This window comes from Salmo trutta, chromosome 12 (assembly GCF_901001165.1).
Source record: "Salmo trutta chromosome 12, fSalTru1.1, whole genome shotgun sequence".
Classification (NCBI taxonomy): domain Eukaryota; kingdom Metazoa; phylum Chordata; class Actinopteri; order Salmoniformes; family Salmonidae; genus Salmo; species Salmo trutta.
In genome coordinates, this window is record NC_042968.1 from 53,530,059 (window position 1) to 53,545,116 (window position 15,058).

The 15,058-nt window shown below is 41.6% G+C and overlaps 1 pseudogene; it reads left to right on the forward strand.

Moving 5' to 3' along the window:
- Positions 1-15,058, forward strand: part of LOC115202571 (mitogen-activated protein kinase kinase kinase 1-like) — a 58,869-nt pseudogene that overhangs the window by 33,409 nt on the left and 10,402 nt on the right.

Consider the following 15,058-nt stretch of genomic DNA (forward strand, 5'->3'; position numbering starts at 1 on the left):
GATTCTAGCAGCCGTATTTAGCACTAACTGAAGTTTATTTAGTGCTTTATCCGGGTAGCCGGAAAGTAGAGCATTGCAGTAATCCAACCTAGAAGTAACAAAGGCATGGATTAATTTTTCTGCGTCATTTTTGGACAGAAAGTTTCTGATTTTTGCAATGTTGCGTAGATGGAAAAAAGCTGTCCTTGAAACAGTCTTGATATGTTCTTCAAAAGAGAGATCAGGGTCCAGAGTAACGCCGAGGTCCTTCACAGTTTTATTTGAGACGACTGTACAACCATCCATATTAATTGTCAGATTCAACAGAAGATCTCTTTGTTTCTTGGGACCTAGAACAAGCATCTCTGTTTTGTCTGAGTTTAGAAGTAGAAAGTTTGCAGCCATCCACTTCCTTATGTCTGAGACACAGGCTTCTAGCGAGGGCAATTTTGGGGCTTCACCATGTTTCATTGAAATGTACAGCTGTGTGTCATCCACAGAGCAGTGAAATTTAACATTATGTTTTCGAATGACATCCCCAAGAGGTAAAATATATTGTGAAAACAATAGTGGTCCTAAAACAGAACCTTAAGGAACACCAAAATTTACAGTTGATTTGTCAGAGGACAAACCATTCACAGAGACAATCTGATATCTTTCTGACAGATAAGACCTAAACCAGGCCAGAACTTGTCCATGTAGACCAATTTGGGTTTCAAATCTCTCCAAAAGAATGTGGTGATCGATGGTATCAAAAGCAGCACTAAGATCTAGGAGCACGAGGACAGACGCAGAGCCTAGGTCTGACGTCATTAAAAGGTAATTTACCACCTTGACAAGTGCAGTCTCAGTGCTATGATGGGGTCTAAAACCAGACTGAGGCATTTCGTATACATTGTTTGTCTTCAGCGCAACAGCTTTTTCAAAAATTTTTGAGAGGAATGGAAGATTCGATATAGGCCTATAGTTTTTATAATTTCTGGGTCAAGATTTGGCTTTTTCAAGAGATGCTTTATTACTGCCACTTTTAGTGAGTTTGGTACACATCCGGTGGATAGAGAGAGGTGTATTATGTTCAACATAGGAGGGCCAAGCACAAAAAGCAGCTCTTTCAGTAGTTTAGTTGGAATAGGGTCCAGTATGCAGCTTGAAGGTTTAGAGGCCATGATTATTTTCATCATTATGTCAACAGATATAGTACTAAAACACTTTAGTGTCTCCCTAGGTCCTGGCACAAAACTAGGTCCAGAGTATGACTGTGGCAGTGAGTAGGTACAGAGACATGTTGGACAAAACCCACTGAGTCTTTTGGAGTGGGTCTGTGGACTTTTCCATGTGAATATTAAAGTCACCAAAAATTTGAATATTATCTGCGATGACTACAAGGTCCGATAGGAATTCAGGGAACTCAGTGAGGAACGCTGCATATGGCCCAGGAGGCCTGTAAACAGTAGCTATAAAAAGTGATTGAGTAGACTGCATAGATTTCTTGACTAGAAGCTCAAAAGACGAAAACGTCGTTGTTGTTTATTTGGGGGGTAAATTTAAATTTGCTATCGTAAATGTTAGCAACAGATCCGCCTTTGCGGGATGCGCGGGGGATATGGTCACTAGTGTAACCAGGAAGTGAGGCCTCATTTAACACAGTAAATTCATCAGGCTTAAGCCATGTTTCAGTCAGGCCAATCACATCAAGCTTATGATCAGTGATTAGTTCATTGACTATAACTTCCTTTGAAGTGAGGGATCTAACATTAAGTAGCCCTATTTTGAGATGTGAGGTATCACAATCTCTTTCAATAATGGCAGGGATGGAGGAGGTCTTTATACTAGTGAGATTGCTGAGGTGAACACCGCCATCTTTAATTTTGCCCAACCTAGATCGAGGCACAGACACGGTCTCAATGGGGATAGCTGAGCTGACTACACTGACTGTGCTAGTGGCAGACTCCACTAAACTGGCAGGCTGGCTAACAGCCTGCTGCCTGGCCTGCACCCTATTTCATTGTGGAGCTAGAGGAGTTAGAGCCCTGTCTATGTTCGTAGATAAGATGAGAGCACCCCTCCAGCTAGGATGGAGTCCGTCACTCCTCAACAAGCCAGGCTTGGTCCTGTTTGTGGGTGAGTCCCAGAAAGAGGGCCAATTATCTACAAATTCTATCTTTTGGGAGGGGCAGAAAACAGTTTTCAACGAGCAATTGAGTTGTGAGACTCTGCTGTAGAGCTCATCACTCCCCCTAACTGGGAGGGGGCCAGAGACAATTAATCGATGCCGACACATCTTTCTAGCTGATTTACACGCTGAAGCTATGTTGCGCTTGGTGACCTCTGACTGTTTCATCCTAACATCGTTGGTTCCGACGTGGATAACAATATCTCTATACTCTCTACACTCGCCAGTTTTAGCTTTAGCCAGCACCGTCTTTAGATTAGCCTTAACGTCGGTAGCCCTGCACCTGGTAAACAGTGTATGATCGCTGGATGATTCGTTTTAAGTCTAATACCGCGGGTAATGGAGTCGCCAATGACTAGGGTTTTCAATTTGTCAGAGCTAATGGTGGGAGGCTTCGGCGTCTCAGACCCCATAACAGGAGGAGCAGAGACCAGAGAAGTCTCGGCCTCCGACTCCGACTCGCTTAATGGGGAGAACCGGTTGAAAGTTTCTGTCGGCTGAATAAGCGACACCGGTTGAGCATTCCTACAGCGTTTCCCTCCAGAAGCCATGAGAAAGTTGTCCGGCTGCGGGGACCGTGCGAGGGGGTTTATACTAACGTTACTATCTGTACTTACTGGTGGCACAGACGCTGTTTCATCCTTTCCTACACTGAAATTGCCCTTGCCTAACGATTGCGTCTGAAGCTGGGCTTGCAGCACAGCTATCCTCGCCGTAAGGCGATCGTTCTCCTGTATATTATAAGTACAATGACTGCAATTAGAAGGCATCATGTTAATGTTACTTAGCTTCGGCTGTTTGAAGTCCTGACGAACCATGTCCAGATAAAACCTCCGGGGTGAAAAAGTTGAATGAATAAAGTTGAGTGAGGGAAAAACTAAAAATATACAGTAATGAAAAAGTAAAAACCGTGAAGTAGTCAGGTAGCAAAATAAGATTGGCAACAAAACGCACAGCAGCACGTAAACAAGTCTGCAAGTTGTGACAATAGGCCTAGGCCACGTTCAGTCGACAGACGTGAAACGTTGCAGATAGAAACGTCATAAATAGAACTGACGTGATTCCTGTCAGAAATGCATATTTGTTCTACATAATATCTATCATAGTGTTCCACAACATTGTATCCTGCCTTGGTATGGGATGGCATACTGACATGATGTCTTCTATGGTTCCCCAGACCCCAGAGACTCTGCCTGGCCTTACCAAAGCAAAGCAGCCCTACAGGGAGGGCCACGAGTGGCTGAAGGGCCAGCAGATTGGCTTGGGGGCCTTCTCCTCCTGCTACCAGGCCCAGGACGTGGGCACTGGCACCCTGCTGGCAGTCAAACAGGTGAGAAGAGGAGACACATACAAGGCAATCAGAGATCCTATCCTAGGGCTGATTCTCCTATGATGAATTCCAAACAACCCCTATGTACTCCTGTTGATATGATAGAAATGGATAGGTATAAGCAATATTGTGAAAATTCATCCAAGCCGTTCAGAGGGCAAGGGGGACCTATTACCATATTTTCTATACCGATTCAATTCTTTCAGATTTGCAGGATTGTCTAGGATTAGTAGCTAGGTGTTGTTTCTAGGTGGGGCCTATGGATTCCATTTCAGAGTTGATTCAATTTTAACAAGTGACATCAAACTGAGATGTAGCCCGTAAAGAGAATGTCCAGCTCTTTCATCCCCTAATAACCATGAGTGTGTGTGTCCTCTCCATCTAGGTGACGTATGTGAGGAACACATCGTCGGAGCAGGAGGAGGTGGTGGAGGCTCTGAGGGAGGAGATCCAGATGATGGCCCACCTCAACCACCCCAACATAATCCGCATGATGGGGGCCACCTGCGAGAAGAGCAACTACAACCTGATGGTAGAGTGGATGGCAGGTAAGGGCCTTTGATGATGACAGATCTAACCTTGAAAAAATGTTTCCCGCTTTCATCCTTTGTTCAATTCAAATCAATCCAGTTTGATTTAGCCTATAGAAAATCTATTTTCTATTTTTTTTAAATCTAATTTGATAGATTATTGTTTCCTGCTTTTTATCTTTGTGACATGATCATTCATTATTTATTTTTTTACTTTTCAAAATGTATAGTATTAATTGAACTTGTATTCCCACGGGGGACCAGTACGGAATTTTTTTTAATGAAATGTATGCATTCACTACTGTAAGTCGCTCTGGATAAGAGCGTCTGCTAAATTACTAAAATGTAATGTAAAATGTATTACTAATGAGTGAACTACCAAGTTACGGGATGAATATGTATCAGCTGCAATAACTTCATGTAACTAATTAAGAAATGCCAGAAGTTTAACGTCATAGTAGATATTGTAACTTTTGACCCTATCCCTCCTACCATGAAGCATTGTCCTCCCTCCTATTACAATCACACTTGTTGCTCCCTTAGAAATAGAATGATTAGGTTATAGTAATTCTATCTCTATGGTTTATCCTCTCTCTTTTGTGTCCAGGTGGGAGTGTGTCCCATCTCTTGAACAAGTACGGGGCCTTCAAGGAGGCTGTGATCATCAACTACACGGAGCAGCTGCTCCGAGGCCTGGCCTACCTCCATGAGAATCAGATCATCCACAGAGACATCAAAGGTGAGTGCACACACACACACACACACACACACACACACACACACACACACACACAACCAACCACCAGCACACAGGAAATCCCTGCTGAAATTGTGCTGCCTGTCACAGAGCTGAAGGAGGGGGGATGGCAAGCCCCTATGTGCTTGACCCAGGACACAAACAAACTCATTTATGTGTTCCACATTTTAGCTTTTGCCTGTGGGGGCTTACTATAATAAGAGCTTGGGATTTTAACTGGTCAGGACATCCTATCTCTTCAATAACTACCCTTCACCCACTCCACTCTCTCTCTCCCCCAGGTGCCAACCTGCTGATTGACAGCACAGGTCAGAGGCTACGTATAGCCGACTTCGGGGCTGCTGCCAGACTGGCCTCTAAGGGCACTGGAGCAGGGGAGTTCCAAGGCCAACTCCTGGGAACCATCGCCTTCATGGCCCCCGAGGTAAACATGGATGAGAGAGAGAGACTAAATCTGTGTCAGAATTAGCACTCTCTTCCTGGCATTTATAGTGCACTACTTTTAACCAGAGCCTCAGAGCATTTCAAACACACACACACACTGTGTACACGTGATGGCTGGCATGAAGCTTGTGAGCATAAAGCTAGAAAATTCTGCCACTTAAACGAATGCCCTAAGATCAAAACCTCTCAATCCTCTGTATCCTGTTTGTGGAGAGGATCTGAAAGAGAAAGAAGAAACAGCGGCAAAAGCAGTAGCCTTCTGTGGGGGCTGTTTTTTTGAAGAGGTCCCTGAGGATGCTGATAATGAACTAGGCTGCTGTGCTGTGATAGGGATTTCACAGCTGAACTCCCTCCTAATTTAACAAGGTTTTGGGAGCCACAGTAGTAACAAGGCATTAAAGGTCCGGACTCCATTGTGGGGGCCCTCTCTCAAAAGGGATTATCATTTTCTTTAATTTGGGAGTTACTGAGAAATCTAAATCCACTTTAGTTCAGTTCCCCAGCGGACACGTGATTCTGAATGGCCTGCATAATGGCGGCTGTGTTTCGCCGCGGAAAAAAATATTTGTCAGAAGCCATTGACATTTAAATATCCTACCCCAAACATAAGAAAGCAAGATTTGGCCTCAGAATTAATTGAAGCCATAGTCGTGATAAAGAATGAAGAAAGAGGGCAACTAAATACAGACCCAACAAAACATGATGGGAGGCTCCGTGATAAATTTAACTCGTTGGCCGAGTCACATCCTTTGGTTTGACATTATGTGTCCATCCACCAAAAATAAGTCTGTTGTGTAACTATGCCACTCCTCAACAACACCCAGTCAAGTGCTGTAAAACAATGGCTTGCCATTTCGGTCCATTCTGCCGCTATTTGCACATTAAAGACTATGAATGGAGTAGAGTTAAGTGTGCGTGTTTAGTGGGTGCGTGCATTAAATGCTTAAATTCAATAAACGTAATGTATTTGTCCATATGTTGATACATTCAGTGTATGGTTGACTCTGTAGGTGCTACGTGGACAGCAGTACGGCCGGAGCTGTGATGTGTGGAGTGTGGGCTGTGCCATCATCGAGATGTCGTGTGCCAAGCCCCCCTGGAACGCTGAAAAACACTCCAACCATCTGGCCCTCATATTCAAGGTACCGTCAATACAAGTAGTGTGGTCCTGTATTGCTCAGTTAGTAGAGCATGGCGCTTGAAATGTCAGGATTGTGGGTTTGATTCCTGGGGCCACCCAATGTGAAAAATGTGTGCACGCATGACTACAAGTCTCTTTGAATAAAAGTGTCTGCTAAAGGGCATATATTATTATTATTATTATTATTATTATTATTATAATTAAAGCCACAAAGTTAGGATTTTAAGGAAACCATGTCCAGTCACTTAGATATGTGATCAATTTGTCTTCAGGACCAGAAATATCCTATACCTAGACATTTTATTGTTGGTCTTTAGCATTATCATTGAATATGCGACCCACAAAAAACTGCACAATCAGTGTTTTCCCCAACTAGATGGAGTTGGCACTCTCTGCTTGTAAGGCTTGAACTGAAAGAATTCACACGATATACTACCACAACATTACTTTATATTGATTGATGTACACACATATAGCTGAAAAAGCACACATATAGCTGTAAAGACTCACGTATAGTTGTAAAAGACATACAGTACTCTAGTGACTTCAGAAAGCATTCATACCCCTTGAATTGTTCCAAATTTTTTTGGTGTTACAGCCTGAATTCAAAATTTATTAAATATGTTTTTCTTCTTCTCACCAATACCCCATAATGACAAAGTGAAAACATGTTTTTAAAAATGTTTGCTAATTGATTGAAAATTAAATACAGAAAAATCTATATATTATATTCTATATTCAGACACCTAAGTCAATACTTCATAGAAGCACCTTTGGCAGCGATTACAGCTGTCTCTAAGACCTTTCCACAGCTGTATTGGGCAACATTTGCCCACTATTCTAAAAACAAAAAGTATTCAATCTCTGTCAAATTGGTTGTTTATCATTGCTAGACAACAACTTGGCCACTCAGGAACACTCACTGTCTTCTTGCTAAGCAACTCCAGTGTAGATTTGGCCTTGTGTTTTAGGTTATTCTCTTGCTGAAAAGTTCATTAATCTCCCAGTGTCTGATGGAAAGCAGACATGTTTTACTCTAGGATTTTACCTGTGCTTAGCTCCATTCCATTTATTTTTTATCCTGAAAAACTACCCAATCCTTAAGAGTTACAAGCATACCCATAACTATACTTGAAAATATGGGGTGTGGTACTCAGTAATGTGTTGTATTGGATTTGCCCCAAACATAACAGTTTGTATTCAGGACAAAACGTGAATTCCTTTGCCACATTTTTTGTAGTATTAATTTAGTGCCTTGTTGCAAACAGGATGCATGTTTTGGAATATTTTTTATTCTGTATAGGTTTCCTTCCTTTTCACTTTGTCTATTAGGTTAGTATTGTGGAGTAACTGCAATGTTGTTGATCCATCCTCAGTTTTCTTCTATCACAGCCATTTAACTCTGTAGCTGTTTTAAAGTCACCATTGGCCTCTTTCCGGCAACCTAGTTAGGAAGGACGCCTGTATCTTTGTAGTGACTGGGTGTATTGATACACCATCCAAAGTATAATTAACTTCACCATGCTCAAAGAGATATTCAATGTCTGCTTTTTTGCCTTTTACCCATCTACCGATAGGTGCCCTTATTTGCGAGGTTTTGGAATACCTCCCTGATTTTTGTGGTTGAATCTTTGTTTTAAAATGTACTGCTTGACTGAGACCTTACAGATAAATGTTAAGGTCATTTCGAAAAACGTAATTCCACATAATTCCATTTTCAGGCAGAATATTATGAGATTGGAGAACACATTGTAAGTGATTTTAGATCATTCCTCTATGCAGAATCTTTCCAGATCCTTGATATCCTTCATCTGCGCTGATGGACTGCCCGGCAGGTAGCCTAGTGGTTAGAGCATTGGGCCAGTATCTGAAAGGTTGCTGGATTGAATCCCTGAGCTGACAAGGTAAAAATCAGTTTTTCTGCCACTGAGCAAGGCAGTTAACCCACTGTTCCCTGCCGCCGAAGACGTAGATGTCGATTATGGCAGCCCCCCGCACCTCTCTGATTCAGAGGGGTTGGGTTAGATGTGGAAGACACATTTCAGTTGAATCCATTCAGTTGTACCACTGACTAGGTATCCCACAGGTTTTCAATAACTAGGTTTCCATCCAACCTAAAGTACATCCAACCTAAAGTACATTTCGGATAAAACATGTCATGACAAGCTTGATGGGATCAGCAATTTTTACAGTAAACTTTCCACATATTGACACAAAAAAATACGCTAGAAAAGGTGGGATATTTTTATGCGAGAAATAAAAACGCTTTTATGCACAAATATTGATATAACAACCATCATATTGAAGTAAATTCGACCCACACAGTGATATTGTCTGGTCCTCCCACTATGACTTTGGAAAGCATGCAGTTTATTAGTCTGCAGATTAAATAAATTATGATGAACTTCACAGGGTAATGAGCTTCACACTCCTTTCCAATAAATATCTTATTCTGGTGACATGATGATCGATGCTTGGCTGTCCATAATAATCTCATCATGTACAGTTGAAGTTGGAAGTTTACATACACCTTAGCCAAATACATTTAAACTCAGTTTTTCACAATTCCTGACATTTAATCCTAGTAAAAATCCCTTGTCTTAGGTCAATTAGGATCACCACTTTATTTTAAGAATGTGAAATGTCGAGAGAATGTAATAGTAGAGGGAATTATTTATTTCAGATTTTATTTCTTTCATCACATTCCCAGTGGGTCAGAAGTTTCATACACTCAATTAGTATTTCGGAGCATTGCCTTCAAATTGTTTAACTTGGGTCAAATATTTTGGGTTGCCTTCCACAAGCTTCCCACAATAAGTTGGGTGAATTTTGGCCCATTCCTCCTGACAGAGCTGGTGTAACTGAGTCAGGTTTGTAGGCCTCCTTGCGCGCACACGCTCTTTCAGTTCTGCCCACAAATTTTCTATAGGATTGAGATCAGGGCTTTGTGATGGCCACTCCAATACCTTGACTTTGTTGTCCTTAAGCCATTTTGCCACAACTTTGGAAGTATGCTTGGGGTCATTTTCCATTTGGAAGACCCATTTCAAACCAAGCTTTAACTTCCTGACTGATGTCTTGAGATGTTACTTCAAGATATCCACATAATTTTCCTACCTCATGATGCCATCTATTTTGTGAAGTGCACCAGTCCCTCCTGCAGCAACGCACCCAAACAACATGATGCTGCCACCCCCGTGCTTCACTATTGGGATGGTGTTCTTCGGCTTGCAAGCCTCACCCTTTTTCCTCCAAACATAATAATGGTCATTATGGCCAAACAGTTACATTTTTGTTTAATCAGACCAGAAGACATTTCTCCAAAATTACAATTTTTGTCCCCATGTGCAGTTGCAAACCATAGTCTGGCATTTTTATGGCGGTTTTGGAGCAGTGGCTTCTTCCTTGCTGAGCGGCCTTTCAGGTTATGTTGGTGTAGAACTCGTTTTACTGTTACACTTAAACTGGAACCGGTACTATGATCAGATGACATGAAAATAGAACACTTTGGCCACGCACACCAGTGGTGGATTTTGGGTCGAAAGAAAGATGCAAAAGCAGATAAGAACCCCATACCTTCTGTAAAACAGGGTGGTGGATCTTTGATGTTATGGGGCTATTTTGCTTCTTCTGGTCCTGGAGCCCTTGTTAAGGTCAACAACATCATGAACTTTGCCCTGTACCAGGACATTTTACCCAACAACCTAGTTGCCTCTGCCAGGAAGGAGGCTGACACTCTGCAAGTGGATCTTCCAGCAAGACAGTAAACCCAAGCACACATCAAAATCCATTAAGAAATGGTTAATTGACCACAAAATCAATATTTCAGTCTCCCTCTGGACTTGAACCCCATTGAAAACCTGTGGTTTGAATTGAAGAGGGCAGTCCATAAGCGCAGATAAAGGATATCAAGAATCTGGAAAGATTCTGTATGGAGGAATGGTCTAAGATCCATCCCAATCCTCAGTGCTGTTCTCCTCGCAAGGTGAGTTATTGAAAGGTATTCAAAACAGGGTTATCAATAATTTTGATCCCTAGCTCTTTGAGAAAAAATAATATTACTAGTTAAACTAAATATTTTTCTCTGAGCAATTATATTAGTATAAAATAATATAATTTCCCTACTTTGTGGATCATACAATATAGCTCAGTATTTCCAATTCAAAGTTTTATTGTTTTCTTGTTTTTCAATCAACCAACAAAACACATTCCACATTCACAGATGTGGCAGACATAAATAATATAATAAAATATAAAACAAAACAAGCAAACTTGCAGCAGCACTATCAGTGATCCTATTAGCTATTTCCAGCCTAACTGAGATGACGAGCACATCATTCGTTTTTATAGCACCTTACACATTTCCCTAATCACCCCATTCACTCTGTCCAATGTGAAATATAGTTGAGTAGTGGAGACCAGAGTCTATCAAACTTGGGATGTCTCTTGCGGAGGTCATAAGTGACCTTTTCAAGAGGAAGAAAGTGAACAATCTGGTCAATCCACATTTTAAATGTAGGAGAAGTATTAGAAGCCCACAATAGGAGAATACATTTCTTAGCAAAGTATGTGATAGTCATAAACAAATGTTCTCTGTCAGGATCAAGAACAAAGTCCCGCTGGGCATTAAGAAGATAGATACACAGGTTAATATCAAACTGTATATCTAGTATGTTCTGTACAGCAGTATGTATAGATTGAAGATAGACACACAGGGTCATATCAAATTGTATATCTAGTATGTTCTGTACAGCAGTTATTATAGATTGAAGATAGATACAAAATATACAGATTGATATTAACCTGTGTATGTTCTGTGCAGCAGTATGAATAGATTGAAGATAGACACACAGGGTCATATCAAACTCTATATCTAGTATGTTCTGTGCAGCAGTATGTATAGATTGAAGATAGACACACAGGGTCATATCAAATTGTATATCTAGTATGTTCTGTACAGCAGTTATTATAGATTGAAGATAGATACAAAATATACAGATTGATATTAACCTGTGTATGTTCTGTGCAGCAGTATGAATAGATTGAAGATAGACACACAGGGTCATATCAAACTCTATATCTAGTATGTTCTGTGCAGCAGTATGTATAGATTGAAGATAGACACACAGGGTCATATCAAACTGTATGTAATATTTTCTGTGTAGCAGTATGTATAGATTGAAGATAGACACACAGGGTCATATCAAATTGTATATCTAATATTTTCTGTTTAGCAGTATGTATAGATTGAAGATAGACACACAGGTTATGTAACAGAGCCTCTCGATGGAGGGGGGTGTGTGGAATCAGGAGCAGGAGAGCAGAAGGGTTCCAGGAAAATCCACCGTTTATTTTGGCAGATCCGAAAAACACAACGACACATACAGGGGAGAAATCTCAACTCCGTTATGCCACAAGCAAAATGTCCACGGTAAAACACATACCGTACAAACAACAAACAACGCCCGTGGTGCAGGCACGCACCCCTTACATGTTGCCTACAGAAAAATAATCCCGCACACAGCTTAACCTGCTGGGGGAAATATAAACCCACCGAAATCAAACAAAACAAGACACAGGTGTGTAAAACCAGACAGAACTAAATGAAAAGGAAAATGGGAGAGGTGGCAGCTAGTAGGCCGGCGACGACGACCGCCGAGCACCACCTGAACAGGGAGAGGAGCCACCTTCGGTGGAAGTCGTGACAGGTTAATATCAAACTGTATATCTAGTATGTTCTGTGCAGCAGTATGCATACATTGAAGATAGACACACAGGGTCATATCAAACTGTATATCTAATATTTTCTGTTTAGCAGTATGTATAGATTGCCAAAATCTGGTAAGCTTTCTACAACTCCAAAATACATGCATGTACAGTGGGGGGAAAAAGTATTTGATCCGCTGCTGATTTTGTACGTTTGCCCACTGATAAAGAAAGGATCAGTCTATAATTTTAATGGTAGGTTTATTTGAACAGTGAGAGACAGAATAACAACAAAAATATCCAGAAAAACGTATGTCAAAAATGTTATGAATTGATTTGCATTTTAATGAGGGAAATAAGTATTTGACCCCCTCTCAATCAGAAAGATTTCTGGCTCCCAGGTATCCTTAATACAGGTAACGAGCTGAGATTAGGAGCACACTCTTAAAGGGAGTGCTCCTAACCGCAGCTTGTTACCTGTAAAAAAGACACCTGTCCACAGAAGCAATCAATCAATCAGATTCCAAACTCTCCACCATGGCCAAGACCAAAGAGCTCTCCAAGGATGTCAGGGACAAGATTGTAGACCTATACAAGGCTGGAATGGGCTACAAGACCATCGCCAAGCAGCTTGGTGAGAAGGTGACAAAAGTTGGTGCAATTATTCGCAAATGGAAGAAACACAAAAGAACTGTCAATATCCCTCGGCCTGGGGCTCCATGCAAGATCTCACCTCGTGGGGTTGCAATGATCATGAGAACGGTGAGGAATCAGCCCAGAACTACACGGCAGGATCTTGTCAATGATATCAAGGCAGCTGGGACCATAGTCACCAAGAAAACAATTGGTAACACACTACGCCGTGAAGGACTGAAATCCTGCAGCGCCCGCAAGGTCCCCCTGCTCATGAATACATATACATGCCCGTCTGAAGTTTGCCAATGAACATCTGAATGATTCAGAGGACAACTGGGTGAAAATGTTTTGGTCAGATGAGACCAAAATGGAGCTCTTTGGCATCAACTCAACTCGCCGTGTTTGGAGGAGGAGGAATGCTGCCTATGACCCCAAGAACACCATCTCCACCGTCAAACATGGAGGTGGAAACATTATGCTTTGGGGGTGTTTTTCTGCTAAGGGGACAGGACAACTTCACCGTATCAAAGGGATGATGGACGGGGCCATGTACCGTCAAATCTTGGGTGAGAACCTCCTTCCCTCAGCCAGGGCATTGAAAATGGGTCGTGGATGGGTATTCCAGCATGACAATGACCCAAAACACACGGCCAAGGCAACAAAGGAGTGGCTCAAGAAGAAGCACATTAAGGTACTGGAGTGGCCTAGCCAGTCTCCAGACCTTAATCCCATAGAAAATCTGTGGAGGGAGCTGAAGGTTTGAGTTGCCAAACGTCAGCCTCGAAACCTTAATGACTTGGAGAAGATCTGCAAAGAGGAGTGGGACAAAATCCCTCCTGAGATATGTGCAAACCTGGTGGCCAACTACAAGAAACGTCTGACCTCTGATTGCCAACAACGGTTTTTCCACCAAGTACTAAGTCATGTTTTGCAGAGGGGTCAAATACTTATTTCCCTCATAAAAATGCAAATCATTTTATAACATTTTTGACATGCGTTTTTCTGGAGTATTTTGTTATTCTCTCTCACTGTTCAAATAAACCTACCATTAAAATTATAGACTGATCATTTCTTTGTAAGTGGGCAAACGTACAAATTCAGCAGGGGATCAAATACTTTTTTCCCCCACTGTAGGTTCCATTTTCAGAGATACATATTTTACAGTCAGGTTGAAATGTCTGTATTCATTCTATGGAGTCTCACTGGGGTGTAATAAAATCTTTACAAAAATGTGTAATAAGATTCTTCCATTTTTACATTTGTAGAGGAGCAGTATACCCTGTCGCAAACATCCGCCCATAACTCATCACTGATAGTCAGACAAAGGTCCTTTTCTCAGATTATTTTCAAAGGAGTAAAGTAGCAGCCCTCTTTCTCAGAAAGGAGTCTATAGATATAGGAGATTTTGATGGATTGTGCTGTAGCAAGAAGGGTCTCAACTTCATTCAGCTGAGCTCTAAACCTGCCCTTTAACGTAAATGAAGAAATGACTGTCTAATTTGAAGATTTAAAAAAAAAATTGATCTTGGCACATTGAATTCACTGCAGAGCTCTTGAAAGGATTTCAGCAGTGGTTTTCTGATGAAGCAGGTCTGAAAAGATCCTGATCCCTAGAGTATGCCAAAGATTAAAGTTGGCATCAATCCGGGCTTTTGGCAAGTCTGGGTTGCATACTATAGGCGAGTGAGAACATATTTGGGAGGAAATGCCAAGGTATTTCTTACAGTCCCTCCATGCTTATAGGGTGCTGTAAATCACAAAGGTTTTGGTTATGTTACCCACTTCACTAAAGTTATTAATTAATATAATTGAGCTTAGGGGCAATGAACCACAGGATTTGGGCCTCTCTCTGAATCCACATTGAGTCTTGTCTGTTTGTTATCCATGTTAGCATGTTGTGGATTTGGGCAGACCAGTAGTACAATTGAATGGAGGGAAGGGCAAGACCACCTTTAGATTCAGGTTTCGATAGAGTGGAGATCGTTCTTGATTTTATCCAGGAGTGGGAGATCATTTTCCTTGAAAAGGCAATTCAGATCTGGTTACAAAGATCCCAAGGTATTGAAACCCCTGTGTCTTCCATTGGAACGGACAGAGTGTCTTCAGGAGCAGTATATTGAACTCTTCATAGAGCTGTTGAGTGTAAGATTGAGAGGGCAAACAGTGGATTTGTTAAAATGTATCTTATATCCTGACAACTTGCCATACTGAGAAATTGTGTCTAAAATGGAAGGGAGGGATTTCTCAGGGTTGGATATGTAGAGCAAGACGTCACCCGCGTAGAGCGAAATCTTGTGCTGCAGGCCACTTGCAGAAACACCCATAATACTTGGTTTGCTCCTTATCAACTCTGCCAAAGGCT